The sequence below is a fragment of the Schistocerca nitens genome, chromosome 7, assembly GCF_023898315.1.
Source record: "Schistocerca nitens isolate TAMUIC-IGC-003100 chromosome 7, iqSchNite1.1, whole genome shotgun sequence".
Taxonomy (NCBI): Eukaryota; Metazoa; Arthropoda; class Insecta; order Orthoptera; family Acrididae; genus Schistocerca; species Schistocerca nitens.
In genome coordinates, this window is record NC_064620.1 from 122,493,963 (window position 1) to 122,521,193 (window position 27,231).

Genomic DNA, 27,231 nt, shown 5'->3' on the forward strand with positions numbered 1-27,231 from the left:
TTTGGAAAGAGAGCTGACGAATGTAGATACATTTAATGCACGACATACATGGTACTGTTTTCCACAGCTTGGCAACAGGCGCGTTGTACCAACCGAACCGCTGGAGGCGTGGGAAGGAAAGTTGGCACACCATTGGTGTTACCTGAGCAACGGCGTCAACCCCTCCGGTGAGCCACTCAACAGTCGCAACTAATTTAGAGCGCAATTATAATGCCCTTACCGCACTCACCCATCACCAAAGACAGTAACGAGCACCAGCAGTTACTCTCATTTCTCCTTTGCACTGGCCATACGACACGTTAATCCCTCGGAAAGTGGTAAATCGGTTTCATATGATAATTTGAATCAGTGTGGTACACAGTGCCGCAAGTTCCTGCCACGTTGGAAATGATTTTCTCAAACATATTTGCTTGCGGACAATGTTCCGCGCGCTCGTGGTTGATTGGCTCCCGTTTTATAGTCGTAGGTTCACAACGACGCATTTCTGAATTGTGGTTACCTGGAGACTATTGTTCCATTTGTCACCCCCTGCTTTATTAATGAGATGTTTTTCTCCACGCTGTATGAGCCGCTGCGAGACAACGAGTATACTCACTGCAGCCGCAGGAAAGAGCCTAGACTGCTGGCGTGAGTCACGTAGTGTCTTCGGCCACCGATAATAGCTGTGAGCCTCGTCGTCGAGGCGATGTTGCACTCTCTGGCTGGAGCGCAACGGCAGCACAAATCCAGCGATTTGCACCGTCGCTGGCTGTTGTGGAGACTGCAGCGAAGAAGGCAGACGAGTGTGCGGTGCGTGTACTCAGTGTGGACAGAAAGCCGTATTGCAGGGCGAGTAAGGGAGTCCAAGTCGCAGTGGACCCGGTGGCGAACCTGTTGTAGCCATCGGCCTTGGGTTCATGTGCAGAAAGAGCTACTACACACTGCACAGATCAGAAGCCGTTCTTTCAGGACGTTGTTTCGACACCAGCTAGAGCGAGGTGCCTTGAGGACAATCTTACAATGTCAAGACGCTCTGCAAAACATCACTGCCGTTTGTTCGTGACACACAATGCAATTGCGTTTTCTTTCATGACGTTGTTGCTTCGATGGTTCTTAACGACGTGTTCGTGTCACCCGTTTCAGTTTGATTATGGTCACTGGTTGTTGTTTAAGTTCTATGTTTACCCCCTGGAACAAGATTACATAGAATTGATTCTTTTGTAACGTTTCGATGTATTTCTAATCTGGAATTGAGGATTCGTCATCACTCTCGTAATTTACAATTGTTTCTGAAAAATTTGTCAAGTTTTGAAATTGTAGTTTGTGTAAATGTTAACTCTTTTTTAAAAAAATTCAGATGGCTCAAAGCAAATTCTTGATGATATATTATTCTACTTCTGTCTAGCAGTTCTTCTTATTACTGTAAATAAATAAACGCTGCTTTTATTTCAGTGGTGTAAAGACGTTTCAGAACTCTACTCCCCAAACCACGGCTCGCTACCGTTTCAATAAATGGGCAATATATTATGTTTTTGAAAACAGCCACAAGTCACAATTAGTATTTCTTTATTTGCTGGTTTCGCTCTTCAAATGAACAAGTGCATTGTAATATTAGTAATTTTCGCCTCACAAACATTAGTATACGCTCAGTAGTAAACGCTTGATGGCCTAAAGTTATCGAACTGTAAAGTAAAAGAAATGAATTATCGCATAGCAGCGACAGAATCTATCATTCTTTATCTTTGCAGTTCTTGCACGGTGCCTGTAAATCTCTATGTACATCTATCGATTAATGATATAAAAAAGAATTCTGTTGTTTCAAGACAAATGAGGCATTTGGCGCCTCACCTTTTACTGTTTGTATTCCATGAAAAGCGGACGCGGACTTGCTGCGTTCCGCATCGGTATATTATATTTTATGTGAAAATATTGAGTGAATATGCTAACTGTTATTTTTCCAATCAGAAAACATGTAGTTTCTTGTAACTGATTACGAACAGACAGCATCAAGAGGACATTTTGACTGTTATGTATAAAGTATTTAACCACAATGGTCATCTATTGTAATTTAATATGAAAAGGTACGTAGCATTAAGAAACGTCTGTTAAAGATAAGTGTGCTCATTTTCGTAAATTAACCTCGATGATTTCCATCTCCTCATTTACTTGATTGATAATTATTCTGTGTTAGTTCATTACCAGAAATTACGATCACGCTGATGGGCCGAACGCAGCATGAGGCAGAAGGTACACTATCGTTTTCTTATTATTTCTGAATCAACTTTTTTTTAATTGTGTAGTGTTGCATTTCTTTTAAAGTCTTTAAATCTTCTGGTCCCTTAGTGTTGTTCCGGGTATGACTACATCGCGACTATAAAAATGCACAGAAATGATCATGTTTCTTCCGAACGATCTCAAATATATCAATATGCTGCTCTTATTCAGGTATTTAATCCTCAACGTATGTCATTATAATAGTGTAATCAATCCCTGATTCTGTTGCCAAGTGGCCCACCAAAATATTCAATTTTTCGAATTTAAAAAAAAAAAATCAAATAATTCTTTTTCTTTTTGCCCCCCAAGAGCAACGCTACAGCATCATCAGAATACACAGTTCAATAAAGATTAAACTTGATGTACTACTTTACTTTAAACGTAAGTTGAAGTATTATAGTTCAGTCAGTTTAATCTTTAGTACTGTCAGCCATCTTGAAAAGCAACCTTTAATGCTGTCAGCCAACTACAAAGTGTATATTCTGATGATACTCTTGTTCATCTGCAGAGCGAAACCGGAAAATAAGAAAAAAATAATAAAGAAAATACGAAGTGCGATATGTGGCTGTTTTCGAAACCTTAGTTTTAACAGCCAGCCGTTGTGGCCGAGTGGTTCTAGGTGCTTCAGTGTGGAACCGCGCTGCTGCTACGGTCGCAGGTTCAAATCCTGCCTCGGACATGGATGTGTGTGATGTCCTTAGGTTAGTTAGGTTTAAGTAGTTCTAAGTTCTAGGCGACTGATGACCTCAGATGTTAAGTCCCATAGTGCTTAGAGCCATTGGCACCAATTTTTTTTTTTTTAGTTTTAACAGTGGCTTTCCCTGTAGACAATGACTGGGAATCAGTAAGTTAGATTGTATGGAAAGAGGAGCTGGAGGGTAATCTAAATGAGCTAGGAGGTTGAAAGGTGTACGCTGGTCTCCACCTTGATTATGCCATTTATTGCTCTATGATTATAATTTACTTCACTCTTCACATGTACCACACGCGGTAACCTTGTGTTGCTTTGCTCTTTTTATAGTAGCTATTGCAGTTACCTAGATCATATTAATATTATAATTGGCAGCCATTTAAATATTATAAGATTAGGCAAAGCTACGTTAGTTCACTACTGCAAACTACGTACTATTACTTCCTCAAAGTAAATGCTAGCAGATTATCTTCATATCTGCATTGTGATAAAATATTAGGGCCTTAGAACTTATAAACTATTACACTCCCACTTCCGATTTCTGTTGTTTTTTTTTCTGGGTCTTGGTTTCATCCAGTTGGAGCGTAGGAGGAAGAAGTAGCAGTTAGAACCTACTTTCTCAATTATTTTTTAGATATATTCCAATCTCTGCCCTTCTTTACAGTTTTTACCCTCTACGGCACCCTCTAGTATCATGAAAGCTAATTCCTGATGCCTTAACAGATGCCGTGTAATCCTGCCCCTTCTACTTCTCAGTGTTATCCATATATTCCTTTCCTCACCGGTTCTGTGAAGAACCGCGTTTCTTACCATATCAGTACACCGAGTTTTCAACGTTTTTCTGTAGTACCACGTCTCTGATGCTTAGATTTTCTTCTCTTGCGATCTTCGCACAGTCCATGTTTCAGTAGCAAACAGTGCTGTGTTCCAAACGTACATTCTCAGAAATTTCTTCTTGAGATTAAGGTCTATATTTGATACCAGTAGGCTTATCTTGGCCAGGAACGCCCTTTTTCCCAAGTTTTTTTTTCTTTTTGAGTCTCAAATGTTCTGACTAGTTTGATGTGGCCCACCACAAATTCGTCTCCTGTGCCAACCTCTTCACCTCGGAGTAGCACTTGCAGCCTACGTCCTCAATTATTTGCTGGTTGTATTTCAATCTCTGTCTTCCTCTACAATTTTTACCTACTATAACTCCATCTAGTACCATGGAAGTATTCCGTGATGTCTTAACTGGTGTGCTACCGTCCTGCCCATTCTTCTTGTCAGTGTTTTCCTATTCCTTTCCTTTCCGATTATGTGGAGAACCTCCACATTCCTTACCTTATCAATGCTAGTCTGCTTTTTACGTCGTCCTTGTTCCGTCCATCATGGGTTGTTCAGCTACCTAGATAGCAGTTTCCCTTAACTTCATCCACTTCGTGATCATCAATTCTTTTTCTCGCTGTTTTCATTCCTAATGCTTCTCATTACTTTCGTCTTTCATCGATTTACTCTCAGTCCATATTTTTTACTCATTCGACTGTTCATTCCATTCAGCAGATCCTGTAATCCTTCTTCACTTTCACTAGAATCGTTAGTTTTTGATAAAACCTGTATGAAAACTATGTAAGGAATGCTTTTATTTAGTACATGCTTCACTGGAAACCTAAAGCGCTTGTACTGTTGACAAAATTCCAAATGAATGACCTGATACACTTTTTGAAACAGTTTCAGAGTAAAAATAAAATGTCGTCTCACAATTTTGCCAGTCACAAACACTAAACACTACAGTTTTCTTACAGTCAGAAATATGGAAGAGGTAGATTTTACAATACCCAGCTGTAGAGCCGGTTCTGTGTGTGATATTGTAAGTCCTGCTTAGCATTTTTCTTAGCAATCTCTAAGGGCGAACCATCCACTCATTCCATGGATAGCGCACCCATACACTCCATCCTGACAAATCTCAAATGAGGCTGGTCGCTGAAGTGGAATAAAAATTCGGGCTGTTAGTTTCCGAAGTCTGGCGCCGGCGCCTTGAGCGGGCGGATTTGAATCCCAGGTGGAGCACGCATTAAGGCGCGCCGCTGGCGGGTTTGGTTTGTGGTAATGCGGCCTCCCTCCCTCCACTTGTGAGTCCCGGAGCCTAATGCGGCCGCTGCCACCACCACCACCACCACCAGACGCCCGCGGGTTTCAATTTGGCAGCGAGGCCCTCCTGCCGAACGGCAACTGGCATCTGCATAAGCAAACGCGGGCCGCTTCATCGTTTCCGGCGAATTCCTAATGAGCTCCTCTCGCCGTCGTAAATAGGGTCTACCCTCTACTGGCGCCGCTAAGAAACGGCGGGGACTTTTCCTTCGGAGCAGTAAATTCGGGACTCTGCTCATTGGGGACTGTTGAGTGCTAGGAAATGTAAAGGATTACATGACAAAAGCATTGGCTGAACGCTACCAAATTGTTACTCTAGTATTTCCTTGCCTGTGGAACACATTGTTTAAAATAATAAGCATTCTGGGCACAGTAAGACAGCCACTCCTACAGGTGAACACTGGTGTGAATACAATACGTCTTTACGGCGTGTCATACGCTACTGAAATTTTACAGGTGGAGGCCGTGGCGCAACGTGGTCAGAGGAAGGGCTCGTCCAGCTTATTGCCATCTTTCAGACATTGTGAGAGGTCGCATGATTGTCGTGAGGGACATGGAGTCTCATACAGACAAACTGCACATAGTAATACCCATGGTGTCGAGATGGACTCAAGAAAACAGTGTGGACACGAGGCGTTCCAGAACGACGGCATCACAAGAAGATAGTAGGATTGTACAACAAGCTCTGGGGAACAGACAGACGACAAGAGCTTGAAATCTTGGCAGAGGTTATAGGCAAAGTGTCTCCACGAACCGACGGGGACACATTACTAAAAACGAGGTTGAGTTCTCGAGTTGCCGTGCGTCGTTGACAGCTGAAACCATACCACAGGCAACAGAGACGCTTAGTGTAGAGCGTAAGTGAACTGGGATATTGAAAAGCATTCTGTGTTGTTCAACGATGACTTTCGTTTCTGTCTGGGGTGGAAAGATGACGCCATCGTATCACTAGACGGCCTGGTCAGAGATCACTGGTATAAGCGATTTTGTAAGCAGGTACCTTTCCTCCAAATGACGGTGTAGAGGGCTGTTTCCTATGACAACAGAACTGATTTGGTAGTTCTTGAAGGAGGCTGATTGCTCGCGAGTAGGTGGCAACACTGATAAACCCCGTAATCTCTCCCTTCATGACCAGAGTATAAAATGGCGTATTCCAGCACTATAATGGCAGACCCCACTCATTTCACACCGCAGATACCCGAACCCGCTATGTTTCACCCACAGACCATGTTTGGAATGCAATGGGAAGACGTGTGAGGTGCTGGGGTGGAGAGGTGGGATGTTCACCTGATTTCATATAAATCTGTGTCTTGAGGTCCTAGTGTTTCTTTTACTCAGTGGACTATACTTAACGCTACAAAAAGTTATTTGCCCCCCACCTCTCCGAGTGGACAGTTCAAGAGTTAACACTTGCATTATAATTATTTTGGTGAAAATTTAATTAATACCTGCAAAAGTATATGTCACAGGGACTGGATATTAAACGTTGTACCTTAAAAACTGAAATGATAGTCAGATTGGGTATCATTATGAGATTATTATCTTATTACACATAGGTAATTCGATATACGACGGTTGTCCAGAAAATAATGCATCGCATTTTTTCCCTCAACAGTTGTTTATTGAACATAATGAGAATTACACACACGAAAGAATGGTGTTTTATCTACACACCCTATTTTTCCACGTAATCTCCATCCCGTTCTATGGCCTACCTCCAGCGCGAAGCAAGGGCGGTGTATGCCCTGTCGGTACCAATCCGTGTCCTGGTGATGGATCCAGTGCTTCACTGTGTGTCCCCAAACTGTCTTCCACGAATGGCATCCTCTAATGGCCCAAACAAATGGAAGTCCGGGGGGGCTAAATTAGGGATGTAGGGTGGATGGAGTAACGCTGACCAACCCTGTTTTGCAGACACTTTTGAATATTGAAGAGTGCAGGTGATTGCACTTTCTTTGCTGATTGACAGATGCAGCGCCAACTACCGAGTAGTAACGCGTCTGTCCTCGTGAATGTCATCATCAGCTCGCTGCAACATGTCACGTGTGACAGACGTGGATGGTCTGCCCGAATGCTACAAATAGTGGGGCTCTGCCAACCGCCCTCTGATACCTCACCCTCCGTGCCCGGCAACTAGCTACTTCTGTCGTCAGCAGATGCTTCATAGACTTTGTACAAGCGTTTGTGAATATTCCCCACAGTTTCTTCCTCTGCACGAGAAATTTAATGACGGCACGTTGCTCGTCACGTACATCACCTACAGACGCCATTTTGAAACTGTTCTGCAGCTACGCTATCTATCGAAAGTGACGGAAACTTGGCGCTCTCATTCAGGAGACTTCAAATAATACATACGTAACGTTTCGCATTCGTAGCACTGTTTTCGGCTGAGAAAAAAAAATGCGGTTTATTACTTTCTGGGCAACCTTGATACAACAGAATGGTTCTGTAATATAATCGACAAAAAAAAGGTAGCTGAGAATGAGCTGTTGACAAAGTCAATTGGGGACCTCATATGTAACTACAGTTGCCGACGTTCTATTTTGAGAAGGATGAAATTTGAAACACACTAAAAACTTGACTGTGGAACAGCGATCGAATAAGATTACTCATCAGTAGTTTTGCACGTGCAAGTGCGATCTTGCATGTAGCCGAGCGCGTCAGCGTGAATAAACAAGTACCTACTTTTCCGGCGCTGTGAATACTTTGCCAAACTGTGAAGTCGGGTCGTGGGCAGACAGCTGTCAGCACTGTGTTGTCATACAGACTGTCGAATAGACCGCCAGAGACAGAGCACCTCGCGTTCTTGCTGCTAATAAGGCGAGTACACCGTTCGTTTGCTATATATTTTTACGAGCTTCCAACAGGAGCGACTTATTTACAAATACCTGTGTAGTTACTAGATTATTTTTGCAATTTCTTGTGTGGTCAAGTGCTTACTAGGCACAAGCTTTTATTTTAATTACAGTGTAGCGTACAGTACTGCCATTGTTATCGACCCTCGTATTGTATATGCTTTTGTTTGTTTTGGTTACTGTAGCTCAGTGTCGTTTAGACCATTAGAGAGAGAGCACATCGAATTCCTGCTGCTAATAAGCCGAGTACACCGTTCGTTTCTTACATATTGTTCGTTTGTTACTGCAGTAATGGATATTAACTGTGATTGCGATGTACAGATGCGAGCTGAATTGGGGACCCTTCGCTCACAGCTCCAGGCTGCTGCCAAGTAGCATCACTGTGGGGTGCTCAGATGCAGGGATTCGAGGGATGTCGAGCACGTCCCACGTGCCCCCAATCGGTCAACTGCTGTGGCCACCCCTGGTACTGCCTGCACTGAGGTTGACCATTCACCCATGGTCGAGTGGGTGATCATTCCAAAATCTGGCAGGCAGCGAAAAACTTTCCATGGGGCCGATCGTAGGGCTTCCCCAGTTCGTTTGAAGAACAATTTTTGGGCGTTATCTGTAGCTGACGATGTATCTCAGCCGGATGCAGTCGTCCACGCTGTTCCAGACGAAGCTTCTCGTCCTGCAAGGCCTGGACATTCACAGAGGGTGGATTTGCTGGCGGTTAGGAGCTCCAAAGTTAGGCGCGTAATGGGGCCCCTTAGGAACATGGCTCCAAGGAGGGAAGGAAAGCAGTGTGCACTCCGTGTGCATACCGGGGGGAGTCATTCCAGATGTGGAAGGCTGCTTCCGGATGCCATGAAGAATACAGGGTGCAGCCAACTGCAGGTAGTGGCTCATGTCGGTACCAATGACGTGTATCGCTCTGGATCGGAGGAGATTCTCTCTGGTTTCTGGCGGCTGGCGGAAATGTTAAAGACTGCCAGTCTTGCTTGCGAGATTAAGGCGGAGTTCACCATCTGCAGCATCTTCGACAGAACCGACTGTGGTCCTTTGGTGCAGAGCCGAGAGGAGGGTCTAAATCAGAGGTTCAGGCAGTTCTGTGACCGTGCAGGCTGCAGATTCCTTGACTTGCGCCATCAGGAGGTGGGTTTCTGGGTTCCGCTTAATAGGTCAGGAGTCCACTACACACAAGAAGTTGCTACACGGGTATCGGGGACTGTGTCGAAGGGACTGGGTGGTTTTTTAGGTTAGAGGATCTCAGAAGACCACAGACAGGGGTTCCATCTAAAAGGGGCCAGCTAAAACACAGTAAATTAGTTGTGAAAACGATCAGTATTGTAGTTGTAAATTGTAGTTGCTGTGTTGGGAAAGAACAGAGCTCCAAGCCCTAATAGAAAGCACTGAAGTTCAAATAGTTGTAGGTACAGAAAGCTGGCTAAATCCGGAAATAAGTTCAGCCGAAATTTTTTCAAACTATCTAACAGTGTTCAGAAAGGATAGATTAAGTATAGTTGGTGGTGGAGTATTCATTGCTATCAGAAGTTGTTTGCCTTGTAGCGAAATTGAAGTAGATAGTTCCTGTGAAACAGTATGGGTGGAGGTTACCTGAAAATCGGACTAAACTATTCACTGGATCGTTTTACCGACCCCACGACTCAGAAGATATAGTTGCTGAACAGTTCAAAGAAAACTTGAGTCTCATTTCAAATAGGTACCCCACTCATACAGTTGTAGTCGGTGGTGACTCCAATCTGCCTTAGATATGCTGGAAAAATTATACGTTTAAAGCCGGCGATAGGCATAAAACGTCATCCGAAATTGTTTGAATGCTTTCCCAGAAAATTATTTTGAACAATTAGTTCATGAGCACACTCGAAGCGTAAATTGTTGCGAAAACATACTTGACCTCTTAGAAACAAATAATCCGGGAAAAATAGGGAGTATCGTGACGAATACAGGGATTAACGACCACAAGCCAGTTGCTGCTAGGCTGAAAGCCCGTAACACCGACAACTATCAAAAATAAACGCAAAGCATATCTATTTAAAAAAAGCTGATAAAAAAGCTCTTAACGCCGTTTTAAGAGACCGTCTTCAATCCTTCCGATCTGATCATGAAAGCGTATAAAAGTTGGGGAATGATTTCAAAAAGATAGTATCGACACCAGTTGAGAGATATATACCAGATAATTTAATAAGTGATAGTGCTGATCCCCCATGGTACACAGAACAGGACAGATCGGTGTTGCAGAGGCAGGGAAAAAGCATGCCAAATTTAAAAGAACCCAAAATCCCCAAGACTGGCAAAGTTTTATAGAAGTTCGAAATACAGCGCGTACTTCAATGCGAGATGCTTTTAATAATTTCCGTAACGAAACTCTGTCTCGAAATCTGGCAGAAAACCCAAAGAGATTTTGGTCATACATAAAGCACACCAGTGGCAAGACGCATTCAGTACTATGCCGTGGTAAAAATTGCTGTTTTGAAGAGAGCGCCGCAGCGCGTAGTGTGAAGCAGTAGCCCTCCGTTTCTGGGGGTCGCGCCGCTGTGGCAGTCGCAGCTTTGGTGTCTCCCTCTGTTGGGAAATGGAAAAGGTTGCCTGTTCACTTGCATTTAAGGGGCGCTATGAGCTCACCAGGACATCTCTCGCACTGCTGCCTTCCTGCACCAGACCTTGTCTGACGTCGTCGCCACCCATATCCCCACCAAAGCCATCCACCCTCACTGTCCCGCCCTGCCTCCATAGGCCATCCTTCTCCTTCGAGAGTCCCGCCGCCTCTACCGCTCTTTTCTTCGCACACGTGACCAGGATACACTTACCCGCCACTGGCAATTACAACGACACATCCGCAACCTGGTTACAGCGAAGAAACGCCGTGCCTGGCGCCAGACCTGTACACAACTCAACACCACGCTGCCCATAAACTCTTCCAAGTATTGGTCTGCTTTCCACCGCCTTATTGGGAACCGCCCCACCCCCAGTACCCTCTCCTCCTTGATGACCGTCCCTTTCCTGACAACGTCAGTAAGGCCAACCACTTTGCCTCTCACCTCTCCGATGTTTTTTCCATCCCAGATGATCCCCACTTTCATTATTCCCTCTTCCCTGACGTCATGAAACGTCCGAATACCTCTGTTCCTCCCCTTGCTCCTAGCTTCCAGTACTTGGGCAACACACCACCATCCGAACTTAACACTCCCATCACTACACAGGACATCAGCCTCACACTCCACACTAAACTCAACACTGCTCCCGGCCACGACTGCACTACCTACCGCCACCTCAAACACTGCCCTCCCTCCTTCCTTTCAGTCCTTGCCACCCTCTACAATGTCATACTTGCCACTGGCTTCTATCCCGAACTGTGGAAAACCTCCTGTATCCTGATGTTCTCCAAACCCAACAAGCCTCCATCCGATACCTCCTCCTATCTGTCTCGCATCGGTGTTCAGCAAGCTCTTGGAATCCATTCTTTCCCGGCGCATCCATCACCACCTCTTCCAAAACCACCTCCTCCCCGACACCCAATGTGGCATTCAACCTTCCTTCTCTGCCGATGACCAACTCCTCCGTCTCACTCATCTCCTCTCCCTCCAGCTTAACTCCCGTCGCTCTGCCATTTTTGTCTCCCTCGACCTCGAAAAGGCCTACGACTGTGTCTGGCATCCCGGTCTCCTGTTAAAACTCCAAACCTACGCCCTTCCTGTCAACTACACCCGTCTGATGGACTCCTTCCTCTCTCGCCGCCCTTCCTATGTTACCATCCATAATGCCAATTCCCACACCTTCTACCCCTCTGCAGATTTCCCCCAGGGCTTTTAACGAAATCGGACGATGTCGAATTCGTTAAAGAATGAATAATAGATTTTATCTTTTTGCTTTTAAGTTAAGTTTCTTTCGTGCGAACTTTGTTGTAGAACCTCTCTCTTAATTTCGTGTGGTAATAAAAAATTTTACTTTCTTAAGAATTACGTACATTTAAAGAAAAATATTACGTGCACTCATATTAACTGGATAATAATATTTAGTTGAGAATTGAGTCCTTTAAATCATTCGGCCTTGGCATACACTTTCCTGATGCAGTGGGTTTTTTGTTAAATATTTTTACTGAATTTTATCCCGGCAATAGCCATAGAACACAAGATTATCTCTATCAGCAGAAAATGTTTTAATTATTGCCAAGCCGACATTTATCACTGATCAAACCTACTTCACTACGCATTTGAGTTATTTTAAAGAACCAAACTGTTTAAATTTCAATGTTAACTAACATTAACTATCCGCCTACGAATGCACAAACGTATAATTAATTCAATTCTTATCAGCCACAGGATCACTGAAAAGGAAGAACAATTTCTTAATTCACTATTGATTTTTATGCATCTGTTCCCGATTTACGGGTTTGATAATTTTTTTTAAATGTGCCACCTCTTCAGATCTGCGATTGTTGGTCGCGGCACAGCCCAGCAACACCGCTAAAAAATGCTGAAAAATTCTTAAAGAAATTTTATAGATGACGTGGGCAAGCTAATTTACATAAATAATTCACACTTTTGATAAATACTGATATATTTAGCTCAAACAACAATTCAACTCACATTAATTCGTAACGCATCGTCTAATGGCGGCTAAGTCCAGACAGAGACAAAAGAAGTCTACACATTCGTTAAAAGCTTCTTCACAGCGTCCTACCTCGATCACGTCAGATCAGAGACGACCAAAGAATACATAATGTTTAGTCCTTATATAGCATTTCCCGACTATTAACATTTCTTTGTAAATTATTCTTTTCTGGCAAATTTTTATATCTCTGATACCGTAAATACTGACACATTTTACATTCACATATTAAATACAGAAAAATTCCTATCCTAAATACAGAGAAATATTACAATTAAAACATAATGAGAATAACAAACGTATTTTATACCACATTCAGTAATATTTTTGTTGAATAATTACGATGTATATACAACTTGCCCAGAGCGGCGTATATGGTACAAATAAACTGTGAAAATGCCAGGGAACGTTACAGGCTCTGTCCTCTCCACTCTCCTCTACCTCCTGTACATGGCCAATATACCCCAACCCCCCCCCTCCAGTACACCATGCTGATGACACCGCATTTCTCGCCCTCGCTCCTACCCTCCAACAGTCCCATCGCCTTCTTCAGAATCACCTTGATCTTTTTGCCGCTTGGTGTAACCAGTGGCTCCTGAAAATTAATCTTTCCAAGACCCATGCCGTCATCGTAGGTCATACCAGTCGCTCCTTCCGGCTCCTGAATTTCTCCCTTACTGTCTGTGCCTGTCCTGTCCGCCTCACCCCCACCGTCACCTACCTTGGCCTCACCACTGACCATCACCTCACCTGGATCCCTCATCTCCGCTCCATCCAATACAAAGCCCACAACCACCTCTAACTCCTCTCTGGCTGGACATGGGGGTTGCACCCCTCTACCATCCTCCACACCTACCAATCATTAATCTGTCCCATCCTCTGTTATGCCAGTCCTAACTGGATATCTGCCCCCCCCCCCCAAATTCTATAAGATCTTTGAGCGTCAAGCACTCTGCCTCACCTTCCGTATATGCCTCCCGTCCCCCACGCGGATCCTCTACGACCTCATTTCTTTCCCCCATCTGCTCCCATTCCTCGAACATATCCACATCCTCTACACCTCCCGCCACCTTGATCCCCCTCACCCCCTGGTTGCTCCTCTCCTCTCCCATCCCTGCCTCCTGCCACATCTTCACTGTTGTGTCCCCCCTACCCTCCATCATTACATCCTTCATCTCCTTTCCCAAGGTGGCTTCCATCAACTCCCCCTCCCGGATGATGCCCTCTCTCCCTCCATTTATCCCTCCTATCAACTCTGATCCTCACTCCCCCTCCTTTCCTCTGTCATTTTCCCGGGCTCCCTCTCCCCCCCTTCCGCCCTCTTTTTTCCCCACCTCCCCTCTCTCTGCCCCCTTCTCTCCACCGAGTCCTTTTGCATTTCCCTCCTCTGCCTTTTCTCATTCCCTCTCGCATCTGCCCTGCCCCTCTCCTCCCTTATGAGTCCTCTCCCTCCTTGGTTCCCCCCCCTTTTCGTTTTTTCCTCTCCTCCATCCTTGTTTTCCCCCTCCTCCAGGTCCCTCCCCCATCTGCCCTTGGCTAGGGAATGTCATCTTTGTACCGACATTTCCGTGCAGTGTTTTACAGTGAGTGTTTCACTGTGAGTGTTCCGTGTTGTGTGTCTTTTGGGACGTGTTGCGAACGGCCATCATACTGTCGCTGGGTGTGATTTTTTATCTCTTGCGAACAGAAACGAGACTGTCGCCATGTTTTTTTAATTGTGTGCCTACTATGTTACTTGTCTGATTCCTGTGTCTTTTATTAACATTGCCAACCCCTTTGCTTTCTGTTTTAACTTTCCCCAATTTTCCGCCATTTTACACTTTAAGTCACCGTTTTATCGCCTGTTTTTCTTGTTTCTTTTCTTCTTCCGTTTTTAAAAAAGTCTGTAGGCTGTAGAGCAGGGTACTAAGCTGCTGCCAGCCCGCCCCCTTCGGGGGGAATTGAAATTCAAGAAAGGAAAAAAAAAAAAAAAAAGAACTCACCAGTGGGTCAGTCTGTGTCAGTCTCTCGTCCTCAGCTTGCTAGTCTGTCTCTCGTCCGCATTTGTTAGGCAGTTAGTGTCTGTCTGTCGTTCAGAGTGCTAATATGTCTGTCGTTCGGGTCAACCTTTAAAGCTGACAAAATGAGATTTTTTCCACTCCGCCAGTAAGAGAACTCAGAGAGTGGACGCCCGGTCGGGACTTAGTTCCTGCATCTGAGTCTTCGCGTTAGGCCGCCAGTCTGCTCGAGTTTGCTCAGGCAAGGTCATTGGCGGTTGGTTTGATCGGTTGGTCGGTCGCGCACTGAGACACAAGATGACTTGTCCGTCTTGAGCGTCGGCGCATGTGAGTTCGCCACGTGAGTCCAGTGGGCCGCGGCGTATAGCGAGGGGAAGTGACTTTGGGGTCGACACGAGAGCAACAGGAGTCAACCCACGACATCAGTCTGGCCGGTGCGAGCTGCGACGAAGTGAGACAGGAGATCGGCACGCCTTCCTGCGTCCGTTGAAGCGGCTGGCAGCGGACGGTTCGGGAGAGCAATTTGGGGGTGCTGCGCCAGGTCTTCTCGAGAAATCGTAGTTTATTTTAAGTTAAGTGATTGGTGATACGTTGTTTGATTTACTCTTGTTAAATTCTACTTGTTTTCTTGGTGAGGTTTTGCTTTGGGGTCGTCCCACCATTCTTATCCTTTGACCACCCACGGTAAGGTGGTTGTTTATAAATTGAGTGGGCCGTTTTCCCTTGTGGAGTAGGGGCGGGCTAGAGCAACCTGAGGTTCGGGTTGTTCAGTAATCTCCCTATCAATCTCCCATACGTTAGTAGCTGCCATGTTTGTCGGATTTGGTGTGTTAACGAATTTATTGCTTGGAGTGTAACGGCCTAATACCTGAAATATGTTTCGATCTTTGGAAACTTTGTTATTATTGCCTATGATCTTGAGAGGCGGTATCTGTGTTCTGTAGCGCTTCTTAATTATTGTATGGCGAACCTTGTAGAATTTTATATAAGATTGCATGCCATGGGCTTTTATTTAAATGATCATTTTAGTATATAAAGTTGCCCTCCTTGCACCGTAAGACTTTTCTTAGAAGTTAAAATCAAGTTGCACCTTCGGTAGCAAGGTTAATATTTTAATTGTTATTGTTTTGTACAATTTCCATCCCTCCTACGGGGGGGTGCATAGTTTGTGTGCTTGTGTAAATTGTTAAAACTCTTACTTTAAAGTTATCTGGTGTGTTGCAGATTGCACCAGTGCAGTCTTTCAGAGGCTGTTGTGAGCGGTCGTAACTACGGCCATGTCAAAAGGAAGCGGCAAGGTTCTCTGCCCGAAAGCTCATACAGTCAAAACTTGTTTCTTTCTGCCTCTGAATAAATTGTAACTTTGATATTTAGAGGGTGCTTTCTGATTATAATTTTAAATCTGTTTCTTTTAAAAAATGCTTTTAGGCACTATTAAATTGAATAAAATTCCCATTTGTTAGAAGGAATTTGGTTTCATCAGTTTCACCCTGGAAACAACTTCCATGCTTACATAGTGTGATTAAATGTGTTAATGTTCTTGATGAATCGCTAGTAAATAAACTAAATTCTTAAGAATATTCTTTGAAAATAAATCACGGTTCAAATACCTTCACTGCGCCATAACAACGGTGAAGTCACTGATGACAGTACTGCTAAAACAGAGTTATTAAACACCATTTTCCGAAACTCCTTCGCCAAAGAAGACAAAGTTGAATTCCAGTCAAGAAAAACTGCGAAGATGAGAAACATAAAACTAGATATCCTCGGAGTCGCAAAGCAGCTTAAATCACTTAATAAAGGAGAGGCTTCTGGTCCAGATTGTGTACCAGTCAGGTTCCTCTCAGAGTATGCTGATACAATAGCTCCATATTTATCAGTTATATGCAACCGCTCGCTCACAGAAAGATCGGTACCTAAAGACTGGAATGTTGCTCAAGTCACACCAATACCCAAAGAGGGAAGTAGGAATTATCCATTGAATTACAGGCCCATATCACTAACGTCGATTTGCAGTAGGGTTTTGGAACATATACCGTATTCGAACATTATGAAGTACCTCGAAGGAAACGATTTATTGACACAGAGCACAGATTCGGAAAATATCGTTCTTGCAAAACACAACTAGCTCTTTAAACTCATGAAGCAATGAGTGCTATCGACAGGGGACGTCAAATTGATTCCATATTTTTAGATTTCCAGACGGCTTTCGACACTGTTCCACACAAGCGGCTTCTAACCAAACTACGTGCCTTAGTTGTGCGACTGGATTCGTGATTTCCTGTGAGATAGGTCATAGTTCGTAGTAACAGACAGAAAATCATCGAGTAAAACAGGAGTAATGTGTGGCGTTCCCAAAGGAAGTGTTATAGGCCCTCTATTGTCCCTGATCTATATTAACGATATAGGAGACAATCTTTGTAGCCGTCTTATATTGTTTGCAGATGATGCTGTCATTTACCGTCTTGTAAAGTCATCAGATGACCAAAACCAATTGCAAAAAGATTTAGATAAGATAATAAGGAAAGAACAAAGAAAAATGTGAAGTTATTCACATGAGTACTAAAAGAAATCCACTAAATTTCGATTAAGCTATAAGTCACACAAATCTTAAGGATATCAATTCAACTAAACACTTAGGGATTACAATTACAAATAACCTAAGTTGGAACGATCACATTGATATTGTTGTGGGTAGAGCAAACCAAAGACTGCGATTCATTGGCATAACACTCAGAAGGTGCAACAGGTCTACTAAAGAGACTGCTTACACCACGCTTGTCTGCCCTAGTCTGGAGTACTGCTGTGCGTTGTGGGGTCCGCATCAAGTGCGACTGACGATTGACATCGAAAAAGTACAAAGAAGGGCGGCTCGTTTTGCATTATCGCGAAATAGGGGACATAGTGACACCGACATGATACGTAAATTGCAGTGGCAATCATTAAAACAAAGGCGTTTTTCGTTGCGACGTGATGTTCTCATGGAATTTAAATCACAAGTTTTCTCCTATGATTGCGAAAAGATTCTGTTGGCACCCACCTACAAAGGGAGATATGATCATCGTGATAAAATAAGAGAAATCAGGACTCGCACAGAAAAATTTAAGTGCTCGTTTTTCCCGCTTTCCGTTCGAGAGTGGAAAGGTAGGGAGAGAGCTTGAAGGTGATTCACTGAACCCTTTGCCAGGCAGTTCTTTGTGGATAGCAAAGTAATCATGTAGATGTAGATGTTTATGTAGAAACAGGATTTCCGAACACCGTCATGAGCTGCTACCGTCTATAGTTACCCGACAAGCCACGGATTCGGAAGATGGGATCTGCAACATTCTGTCCGAGCTGCCGTGACAATAATCAGTCCTACGGTATGTCGACCAAGAAGATAGACAAAGAGACAGACAGCCTTTCATCAACGAGTAGAACTCCACGATGAAACCCACACACACTCTTTACGGCCGTCCAGGGCAGGTTCCACGATCTTCCTCTCTCTGGCGCCCCAGATGAGACTCCGCGAAAACTCTACTCAGCGCACCAGCTCTGGAAAATTAGCGCAACTCGGCCCCTCCACACTCCAGTATTTCCAGCCGTGGCTGTACAAGGGACAGTATGCCAGTCATTTCCATACTAAATCCTCCAAAACCTCTTCGCAAAATCCAGCTGCAACGTAGAGACTTGGCCCCAAATTTGAGAGGCTTTCTGTGACATCAGCATGAACTATCTCCAGTCCTCCAGACATCTCGCTCCGTTTTTGCCGCGTGCGGGAGGACAGAGGCGTGAGAAACTGCACCTGAGCACTGACCTCGCGAGGCACTTGCCTGGCGCCGAGATGGCGACCAAGAAGCTTGTACTCAGCAGCGAAGCTATTTTGCGAGGCGCCAACCGGTCGCTCCAAACTCATGCCGGACCACTGGCTTCTTCATCCCCGCTGATACAGAGGCGTATTGCCGACCGTTCCCCAGGGGTCGCCCCTGTCAGCATCCTATTGTCACCGCCCAGCCGTCTTCTGGGCGCTCTCTGTCCCGACCACACGCCATTCCCTCAAGCGAACCGCTCCTTACAGACAGGCCACATACATAAATACAGGGGATAAATACTGAAACGAGACCAGAGCCAACCCTGAATTTAATACGAGCAAATATAGAGCTCTCAGTACCGGATCGCAAGTTATTCTATGACCTTAATCAGCCCACTCCCACCGATATATCGAGTGAGTAATAATAATGGAAAAGAGATGGAAGAGGATATACCAATAAGGGTTTGGCGTATTGCAGACTTTCATACGAACCGCAGTCAACAATCTTCATAAACTAGCACAACACGTTTTTCAGACACGACAGGAAATTTACCAAGGTGACATTCGGAGGAAATTTGCTTGGAAGCCACAACGGGTACATGTGAATAATTGTTCCTGTGGGGGAGACAAATATTCTCGATGATGGCCGTCAGTTCAGAATAGTATGAAACGTTATATGAGGTAGTACCCACAGTAAGAGGAACATCTCCGAAAAGTTTGATGATCGTCGTTGAGGCAGAATAGTACAACACATATTCCGTTTCCGCCAGTATACTGAAAGCCATGTTCGAAAAATACCTCGCAGAAAATGGTAATGCTGAGTAAAGTACGCGACATAAACATATACGCTATTGTACTGAGTTTACAATTCATCATGTGTCATTTACGCCCCATTTCAAGCTACATTTTATCATATTTTGTTACACCGTGCATAGAAGCTTGCGCTATGGCCATTAAAGCAGGCGGGAAAGATCGGGACAATACCCCACCCAGTATACAACAGATGGCCAGAGGGCGTGAGAACGAAGCCGAGTCGTGGTGAGGAGTTGTAATTCACCCTTTAGCACTGGCTCCAAGTGCGGAACTTTAATTATTTATATTTACCGTTTACTCCAAAATTAGTTAAAACATTCATTTAACCTTATGTATCATTGGTGAAGTGAACCGATCAATCACGAGGGCGCTCTGAACAGGCAGGCATGCGAAAAACTGTGGGCTAACTCACTACGATTTCTGCGATCGGCATTCTAAGAGTGTGTGTGTGTGGGGGGGGGGGGGGGGAGGGAGAACGTAGCTCACATGCAGTTCGTAGCTATTTTGTAAACCAGAAACATGTTTGTCATTCGACAGAATATTATATCTTATTCAGAGCAGCCTCGGGACATGTATGTAAAGTAATCGGCGGCTTGGATTCTGAGCGGCAATACGTATACGCCGAGGATGCTACGTTATTGTGTGTACAAGTGAACTATTAATTAAAAGCGCCTCAGAAACACTTATGTGCGGTTTATATGTGCCAACGATCTTGTATGATGACAATTGTTAAATATAGCTCGACCGGCTCTCAGAAAGTGTTCATTATATCTGATTTCCTGATTTTTAGTCTGTAGCAATAAAAATCTGGTAGCAGTCCAGTATTCTAAACTCTTACTACCGTAGTGTCGAAATACTCCCACACGCTGTTCCAAAGATTCACTGTCTAATGCGAACATGTTACTGCCAACAGAGAAGACATGCCGTGGGGACAAAGAGACAGTTACACACACGTCAAAAACATTTTTGCAACACTTCGGTTCCCAGAACTCTTGAAGATAGACGCTGACTGTGGATATTGTATCACAGATACAGTCCATTTGACTGTACAGAGACGTCACTAAACCCACCCAAGGATGTAAATAACCATGCATGAGCAGCGCCTATTAGACGGAGGCGGTGAGACAGCCGATCAGTTCCGGTCATTTCACCAGGAAGGAGGTACACGGCTCGTGTTATCTGTAGTTCACCCATGCATAGATTGTCAATACCGCGGTTCGATCGCGTCCGCATTGTTACTTTGTTCCAGGAAGGGCTCTCAACAAGGGAAGTGTCCAGGCGTCTCGGAGTGAACGAAAGCGATGTTGTTCGGACATGGAGCGGATACAGAGCACAGGAAATGTCGATGACATGCCTCGCTCAGGCCTCCCAAGGGCTACTACTGCAGTGGATCACCGCTACCTACGGATTATGGCTCGAGGGAACCCTGACAGCAACGCCACGACGTTGAATAACGCTTTTCGTGCTGTCACAGAATGTCGTGTTATCACTCAAACTGTGCGCAATAGGCTGCATGATGTACAATTTCACTCCCGACGTCCATGGCGAGGTCCATCTTTGCAACCACGACACCATGCAGCGCGGTACAGATGGGCCCAACAACATGCCGAATGGACTACTCCGGACGGGCCTCACGTTCTGTTCACCGATGAGTGTCGCATATGCCTTCAACCAGACGATCGGCGGAGACGTGTTTGGAGGCAACCCGGTCAGGATGAACACACTAGACACACTGTCCAGCGAGTGCAGCTAGGTGCAGGTTCCTGCTGTTTTGAGGTGGCATTATGTGGGGCCGACGTACGCCGCTTGTGGTCATGTACGATACGTGAATGCCATCCTCCGACCGACAGAGCAACCATATCGGCAGAATATTGGCGAGGCATTCGTCTTTATGGACGATGATTCACGACCCCATCGTGCACATCTTGTCAGTGATTTCCTTCAGGATAACGGCATCGCTCGATTAGAGTGGTCAGAATGTTCTCCATACATGAACCCTATCGTACAGGCCTGGGATGGATCGAAATGGGCTCTTTACGGACGACGTGACACACCGACCACTCTGACGGATGTACGCCAAATGGAACTTGTGGATAGTATGCCACGACGAATACAGGCAAGCATCAATGCAAGAGGACGTGCTACTGGGCATTTGTGGTAACAGTGTGTACAGCAATCTGGACCACCACCTCTGGAGGTCTCACTGTGTGGTTGCACAACATGCAATGTGCCGTTTTCATCAGAAATAAAGAGGGCGGAAACGATGTTTGTGTTGATCTCTATTCCATTTTCATGTATAGGTTCCGGAACTCCCGGAACCGAGGTGATGCAAAATTTTCTTTGATGTGTGTATAAGCCATGCCGTAAGCATACTTCCAACAAGTCACGCTACGAGGGGAAAATGCTGGAATTTTTCTCACGAATTATTGAACTTAGATGTCCACATGAAACAATTCACAAGGAACGACTTGCGCTGTTAGCATGTCCATGGCAGTAAGGTGGCACAGCAGGAACATTCCATATCTCATCCTGATTATTTAATTAGTTAGGAAGGGATAGCAGCCGCTACAACCAGACGTACTGGAAGCCAATTTCTGTAGTTGGGCACACAGCGTGTGTGTATGCCACGTGGCGTTTTAGAATTCGATTCCGAGTACTGCCAGTGATAACCCTTCGTTGGGAGGACAATGACGGAGCACTCTCATCCTCATGAGTGCAGTTCAGGAGCAGGAATCAGACAGTAACGGCCGCGGGAGCCACTCGCTGTGCATACGTTCCTCCAAACTGACACAGCGCTGGATGAGCATGACGTTACTACAGTAGGCGCGGTCTCAGATGTCATGTTTTTTGTAGAGATATTTTCAATAGTCTGAATTCGCTTATGAGAATGTTTGTTTAGCAGTACAGTGATGTCTGGAGGGACAAAAAGATGCCAGAAGATGGGAGTAAAGGTTTTGTTGTACCTCTGTTCAAGGTAACTAAACATTGAAAGTACTCTGCACTTTTTCACAGTTCCTAAAAGTTTTTGACAATATCTTGGAATAGAGATTACCAGCAATATGCGATCCACAGTTAGAAGAAGAACAATATGGATTCAAGCCAAAGAAGTGAACAACAGGGTAGGTCAATAGAGAACTGCTGGGAGAAACTTGAAAATGTAACCCTAGTATTCCATAATATCGAGAAGGCGAATGAGATAATGTCAAAAGAGCACTTGCCCGTGAAAGGTAATAGTCCTGAGTTCGAGTCTCGGTCGGCACACAGTTTTAATCTGCCAGGAAGTTTCATATCAGCGCACACTCCGCTGCAGAGTGAAAATCTCATTCTGGAAACATCCCTCAGGCTAGGGCTAAGCCATGTCTCCGCAGTATCCTTTCTTTCAGGAGTGCTAGTTCGTGAGTCGCGCTTGGGTAGCTCAGATGGTAGAGCACTTTCCCGCGAAAGGCAAAGTTCCCGAGTTCGAGTCTCTGTCCGGCACACAGTTTTAATATGCCAGGAAGTTTCAAAAGAGCAAGTGTGAAAGATAAGCTTGCCTGAAAGTTTAGTGAGAAATACTCAAATGCAGTATGACAAATGTACTAGCTGTGTGCGATCTGCAAGGGTCATTCGTCCTGATTTTCGACAAAAGATGAAAGCCATCGAAATACTGCTCTTTGTGGACTGCTGTTTATCACTGTTGTAGGTGGCTCTACGAAGGACGTGAACAAAACCAGTCCGCAAGTTTTTGCTTCTTATAGATATTTAGTGATGTGGGAAGAGCATGAACTGCAAGTACAGTTAAGACGGATGAATTACAGTAATCTTAAAGTTAGGGAAGCTAAAAAAGTAGTTATGGCAATGAATATGGAAAGTACAATACATCAACAAGTATCAAGACAGGTACTTAACCTCTAGAAAAATGTAAAATGTCGCGTACATTCTAAGCATAGTTTTTCCATCCATGAAAGAGGTTGAAAATAGGATACAGAAGAACTCATGCTTCTATCACTTTAGACGGTCTGTATGACAGCCCAAAGCTTCAATGAAAGTGAAACCAATGTGTAAAACACCTACTTGACGCCACTCGCAACACTGCTAGATAAAAAGTTCCTTCACAATGATTGAATCATTGTGACTGCAGGCGTGAAATTTCTTCAAGTCCTCGGTAAGGAAATCTAAGCCCATGAAATATAAAAATGAAGAACTGAGAGAGATGTTTAAACTTAACACAGCACTACCAGAGAAAATGAGAAAATCCAGACAAGTAGTTTGCGTACACCTTAAAATTAGAACCAAGGAGAACAGGTAGAGTAACTGCAGAGGGAAGTTGAGGAGACTCAGTGGTTAGGAAGACCGACACCTTGCTGCAAGGACACAATAAATATGGGCAACAGTGAGAAGGGACACACTGGATGATATCACGAACAACGGTATTTATCTTGATAGGATGATATGAAGGAGACTCGCCAACATAGAAGCGCGCCTTAGCATGCCACTCTCGGGATTCAGGGAGGTGCCTCGGCCTCAGATCGAATTCGCCAGGTGGATTAACGACGAGTGTCGGTGTGCCAACCTCTCTGTATGTGGTTTTTAGGCGGTTTTCCACATCTGTATAATTGAATCTTGGGCTGGTAGCCTCGTCCCATCTTAGTTGCACGACTCGAAAACATTTCTATAACGTTCTCTACCACTAAGAGTGCCAATTTCAGTAATTAACATGCCGACCCTATGAAGATACTGTAAAAGGCCAGGAAAAAGAAGAACAAGATGGCGAAGAAGAAGAAAGAGGAGGAGGGGGAGGAGGAGGAGAGGACGAAACGTACGTGGCTTGTGCACAGCATCCAGGAAACTGAAACGACCCTTCCCTTGAGGCGTTGATTGTCACACATTTCGCGGTCTAAAATGACAGTTCGCTGCGTAATGAGCAATAGGACAACACTCCTGCCAACTCCTGGGCACTTCAAAGACTCTATTGACATCGTGGGTGCGCAACCACACTGAAGGAGTTTGACCCCTTTTGTGCGACTGCAAATTTTGATCCAGTATACAAGGTGGAATCACTAGGAACCGTTCAAAATCATTCGACGAAAACTGAACGTAATTGTGCCATGATAAAGGGGGGGGGGGAGGGGGGGATGCAAAATTAGCTAGTGCATGAATAAAACAGCAAAGATTCCATCTAAGAGCCCCACAGCCTGGCAACATCATCGGTGCACATTCGATGAGCACGTTACATACGTATCTGTTAGAAACTTCGGCACACATTGTGCCTCTTGGCTGCTTTAGCGCCTGAAAGCAGGCAAACACCACCTAAGGGGCGCCGAAGTTTCTGACACGTACATTTGCAATGTCCCCAACTCCTAGGTTTTGTCAAACTGGGTAGCGTTAGAGGGATCCTTTGCCATTTTATTCAAGCGTATGTTATTGTTACATGCCCCCGTGATCACGCCACAGAAGGGTGTGAAGCAGGGCGCAGAGACGTCAAAAGAATGTGTGAAACATTGGTAAGAGATAGTGTGACGACCTATTCATCGTCTGACACATTGACAGTGGCGTTGGGGAGAATTGTGGGAAAATTTGGTGCCAATGTAACATCATTAACTCACCTTACAGGTCACATGAAGTCTTGAGCTGCGGCTTTTTTTGCCCCTGATCTGTCGAGACCTTGCTGGCTGAAACATCGCCGGACCCAAAGATGACGATGTATGGCGCCACGCTTTTACACCCTTTTAGACGAAGGTTGTAGGCACCTTTGAACCCAATTTTGAGCCTATACGTCGGAATGAAAGACATTTACGGGGCTTCGAAAAAGTGATCCTTTAATTTTCTTGCACAGTATACATATAAATGCTCGCGTCTTCTCGTAATTATCAGTCATTGTCATCAATGAGTGTGGCGATGTACATTGCTTCTATTAAGCTTATTGAGTGACATACGAGATGACCTTCGCTAGAACTGAGAGCCTGTTTGCTTTTGATACGAGCCTTCCCATTACACTCTGTAACCCTTTCAGTAAGGGTGACTAAGCCGCCCAGAACCGTTGATATCTTGACGTATCCGCACCAGATACGGGACGCTTCAGGGCGTGACGGTGAAGTGGGCACTCGTTCTGACGCGCTCGACGCGGGTCGTTTGTGGACTCCAGTGCTCGGCACTCTGTTCGTATTACCGCATGAAGCTATTAGTGATGCTGTTTTCATCGTATTTTATTGGTTACAATGGGACCGTTAATGAGAGATTACGATGAAATCTGTTTTACAGTTACGATCGGTTCGACAGCAATCTAGTATTTCCGTTTCTCACGACAACCGTACATGAATTGCAATTCTTGTTGATCGTACAGTGAGGGAAGAAATCGCAACACCGAGAAGGAGTCGTGCGGCATAAACGAAAGTTGGCAGACGTGTTTCTACATCTGAAAGAAGATGTATATTCCAACTTCTCGGCATTTGCATAAGAGTGGTGCTACGAGAGCCACTATGAGAATGGAAATCAGGTTTGCTTTAAATACACGGTACAACCGTCGTGAGCATTAGTTACCTTGTGAGATGGTCATATCATTTTTGTTTTTGTATGTTATCTGTGGCGTCGATAGTTACGATGCCACAACGTAGGTGCACGCTCTCCTAAGTTGGCACTATGAGAGAAATCTAACTACGTCGACCACAGCGCCCTCTGGCCGACGCTGTGGAGCTCAGCGAGTGCCGTCTTGATTTCAGCGCATTTCATCAAGAGCAGACGGCCTGGAAATATCGCTTCTTCTACCGAGTGGGCTAGCTTGCTATTGAGACTTTTCACTTCTTCACACCTGTGTGCTCATCCTAGCCAAAGTTATGTATGCCGTTGATGAGGCCCACCTCGCCGCATACAACATACCAGGTACAGAACGGCTTGCGTTTTTCATTGCCAACGCCGGTGTTGTGTTATACTGTGTGCTCCTAAAATTGTTTCCCACCACCCGCCCAGAAACTAAAACTTGCGGCGAAGTTGTAGAAGCTTTAATCTCCCACTTCCATGACAGTATAAATGTGACAGCTGCACACTACAAATTTTTCTGTCCCCGGTGTGGTCCTACTCAGTCAAATAAATCATAGTTAGCTGACCTTCAGGGAATAACATCTGACTGTGACTTTAATTGCTCCTGTGGACTCTGCTACGTGGATATCATGACTAGGGACGCTATAGCGCAGAATGTGGCGGATCACTGCATCTACGAGCAAATCCTAAGATTTAAAAACCCGTCTTTGCAGGGACTAGTGGTCTTGCTAGACAGACAAGATACATTAGACATGGCTACTTCCGCGTTCGACGTGTCCTCGGGTGTGTGTACTGTTAGTGAGGCACAACATGTGCCCTCCCGCCCTGCCCTGGCACAGGAAGCCACACCGCGCTGCTCGGGTGCAAGTAAACAATTTTCCAACCAGGCACCCACTAAGAAACTGAAATCTTGTCTGAACTGCTTTCATGCTCACCCACAGGGCACTTGCCTAACCCCTCATCAAGCACACTGTTATTTTTGCAATAAGAAAGGACATGTGCAAGCTGTGTGCAGTAACAGACACTCTAATTATCAGACTGTTTCACATTCGCGTACCTTGCGTGGGCGTCACCGAAACAGAAACCGCCGTGATCGTAGTTACAATCATCAGCCTATGGACATTAATGCCATTTTTTCAAAGCCTTCTGCTTCACGTGTTTCTACAGCTCATAGTGAGTAGAGGGACAAGGTTCGTGCCACCCCACTCTCCATTGTTGCCAAATTTATTCAATATGGCACAGATGACGTCATCCAAAATGGCGGCATGTAGACTTGGCAACAGCGCATGACGTCATCCAAGATGGCGGATTTTGGCGGGAGAATAGTCCAATTGTGCTATGTCCACTAACCTAACCTCAAGAAAAAATGGCGGGAAGTTTGAATTTTGGCGGGAATATAGGCCAATTGTGCTACGTCCACTAACCTAAGCCTCCAGAAGAAAAATGGCGGCAAGTTTGAATTCCAACATGATAATGCATGCAAAGACCGTACTTGCCTTTATTATTATTATTGATTATCATTTATTAACATTCATTATCATTCATTGTCCTTTATTATCATTCATTATCATT